Source organism: Rhinopithecus bieti, unplaced genomic scaffold, assembly GCF_001698545.2.
Source record: "Rhinopithecus bieti isolate Rb0 unplaced genomic scaffold, ASM169854v2 scaffold_947, whole genome shotgun sequence".
In the NCBI taxonomy this organism is placed as follows: Eukaryota; Metazoa; Chordata; class Mammalia; order Primates; family Cercopithecidae; genus Rhinopithecus; species Rhinopithecus bieti.
In genome coordinates this window covers 668,020-671,458 of record NW_016803664.1, presented here as the reverse complement: position 1 = coordinate 671,458, position 3,439 = coordinate 668,020, and positions in this window count along the sequence as shown.

The following is a 3,439-nucleotide window of genomic DNA, read 5'->3' as shown; positions in this document are numbered from 1 at the left end:
TCATTATTATTATTATTATTATTATTATTATTATTATTATTATTTTGAGACCGAGTCTCTCTCTGTCGCCCAGGCTGGAGTGCAATGGCGTGATCTCAGCTCACTGCAACCTCCACCTCCTGGGTTCAAGCGATTCTCCTGACTCAGCCTCCCGAGTAGCTGGGACTGTGGGCGCCTGCCACCACGCCTGGCTAATTTTTGTATTTTTAGGAGAGATGGGGTTTCACCATGTTGGTCAGGCTGGTCTCAAACTCTTGACCTCGTGATCCCCCCGCCTCGGGTTCCCAAAGTGCTGGGATTATAGGCATGAGCCACCGCGCCCGGCCATCTTATTAAATATTTTTATAAAAGTAAACCTGTTTACGATTCAGGCATTCAATGTCCATCTAGTTGCCGATGTGTTGTCCTTCCAACCACGTGGCTAATAGGGGTTTTCTGCTCTTATAATCTCTGGATGAGTCATTATCTACTGGTTGGTTTCTCAGTGTCCATAATGTGGGTGACCAATTCCCTTTATTAAATTCTCTGTGTTTGGAACACCTAGGGAGGATTCTGCTTTCTTGAATGGACCCTAACTGATGCAATGCTTAAGGGGAGTAATTTGCATCTGTAGCTATCACACTGTTTCTGCATACCATGTATCTGCTTTTCCTTTGGCGCTGTGTGGCTCTTGTGTTCTAATAAACTAATAACCTCTAGGGCTAGCTAAGGCTTTTTGAGTACCCGACATTGTGCTAGGTGCTCATCCCTGTGTCTGCGAACAAGTCCTGGCCAGAGCAGACCCTTGTCCTTGACGCAGGCACCTGTTGGTCCCTCACTTCCTCTGGCCTCACCCAGGAACCCCCTGGCCTAGTGTTTACCTGTCTAGCAACTGCTGTGCTGCTGCCCAAACCATGTTGGGCAGGACCAAATGCCAAGTGTCTTTAGTAAGTCTTCGTCTTCCCTATTCCTCCTACAAGGTTCTCAGCTACCTCCAGCCTACCTGAGCATTTTTACCAGTTTGTCTCCAGCAGAGTTTCACCCCAAGAGGAAGAAAAGGGAGAACATGTTTGTCAACGTTCCTTTCTCCTCCCCACACTCCACTTGTGTAAAAAAGAGAACCGGGTTTTCTATTTTTGCTTCCTCTCTAGGGTGGCCTTCCACACTGTCATTTCCTCCTTTCTAGGGGGATGAGGGAGACTTAAGCCCCTTAATGGTAGCAGGAGTATTTCTTCTGCACTATGGAAGTGAGTTTGTGATCTGACTTAGGCTTAGAGTTAGTGCCCCTGACACAGTACTAGGAGCCAAAGAAACTTAGAAAATTCTTTTTTTCATGACAAAGCCTGGCTTTTAAGACTATCATCTTTCTATGCTGTCCAGGTATCTATTCTGAGTTTCAAAACTGAATGTGGACTGCGTCCTCTTTGAATTCCTGTTGTAACAGCCCTAGCTCCCTCTTGGGCAAATGGATGCCTCTGCAGAAAATGGGGCGAGTTGCGGGGAGGACAAGGAAGTGCAAGGGACACCAGTAAATTAGTAAATTTCAAAACTATTGTTTCCATTAACTACACATGGGTGTCTTCTCCCTAAAATGTGATCTACTTGAAGGCAGGATCACATTTTCCTTAATATTTAAAAAAAAGTCTATGAGAAGTCAGGTGCTAATTGTGAAAGGACTTGCAGGTTGACTAAGGTCTCAGGTGTCCTTATGTTGTCTCACATTATGACAGCTCTTGATAGTGCATCCACACCCATTAGAGCACTTAACAATAGTTCCAGATGGGCTAAAGTCTTTGATTAATGAGAAATAGAGGCCGGGTGTGGTAGCTTATGCCTGTAATCCCAGCACTTTGGGAGGGCGGATCACTTGAGGTCAGGAGTTCACAAACAACCTGGCCAACAGGGTGAAACCCTCTCTCTACTAAAAATACAAAAATTAGCTGGGTGTGGCGGAGGGCGCTGGTAATCCTAGCTACGTGGCAGGCTGAGGCAGGAAAATTGTTTGAACCTGAGAGGTAGAGAGTGCAGTGAGCAGGGATCGTGCCGCTGCACTCTAGCCTGTGTGACAGAGTGAGACTCTGTTTCAAAAAAAAAAAAAAAGAAATAGAATAAATTGATTAATCGATTAATGCATTGTTATTAACTAATCTTTGTAAAACGTCTACGTTTGGAGGTAAAACACCAAAAAAAAAAAGGGGGGGGGAGCGGGGGCAGGGTGTAGTGGCTCATGCCTGTAATCCCAGCACTTTGGGAGGCTGAGGTGGGAGGATTCCTTGAGGTAGGAGACCAGGCTGGGCAACACAGTGAGACCCTGTCTCTAAAGAAAGAAAGAAAGAAAAAAATCTCTGAAAAGGAAAACAAAGAAACCAAAGGAAGGTAAAATATGGGGATCACTGAATTTATTGAGAATGTCTCCATGCACATTTTTCTTCCACATGTCATTTCTGGGCAATGTGAAAGATAAATTTTGTTGCAGACCTCTTTTTAAACAGGTGTTTTGAAAGCTAGAAGGTCTAGATATGCCTGACTTCATAAAACTCAGGAAGCAGACATCATTTCTGTTTCACTTCATTTCGGCTTTTTCTAAAACTAATCCAAAACTATAGTCTATCACTAGATGGCGCACTAAGCTAAATTTTTGAGAACCTACTCCCCAGCAGGGAGTAGGTTCTGCCAACCTCCCCTGTCTTAAATAATGATGACTTGATACATGTACAGGACTTTGTAATTGATAAACCACTTTACCTCCCTTATAATAACCCTGTGTTACCATTATTATTCTCATTCTCAGATGAAGAAACTGAAATTATCAATTTTAATTGAATATCTTTTATGTATCAGACACTTTCCTACCCACTGAGTAGGAAATTACTGTTTCTTAGCAGCCATCTTAGACCTTAGGGAAACAAAAAGAAATTAAAGCAGAAAAGAGAAATTACGGTTTCCATTTTACAAATAGGAAAATGAAATATCAAGAAAGTTTGGTCAAGGTCAGATAGCCAGTGAAACAAGGCTGAGCACCCAGGTCCTTTGGCTCCAGGTCTGGTGAGTTTCCTAGCACAGCCTCACTTTAGTCCTAACATTTCTGGGAAGGAAGTCCTGTGTCAAACCTTTGCTTTCTTTGCATAATTCTCTTAGGTCTGCCTTTCATAGACCTTTAGAGCTGCAAAGAAGAAAGACAGTAAGAAGAGAATGGAAGTTAATATTATTGCATTTGTGTGTAAGTCATTCATTTCAGATCGGGCCCAGTGGCTCACATCTGTAATCCCAGCACTTTAGGAGGCTGATGCAGGTGGATCACTCGAGGTCAGAAATTCAAGATAGGCCTGGCCAACATGGTGAAGCCCCATCTCTACTAAAAACACAAAAATTAGCTGGACATGGTGGTGTGCACCTGTAATCCCAGCTACTCAGTACGCTGAGGCAGGAGTATCACTTGAACCCAGGAGGCAGAGGTTGC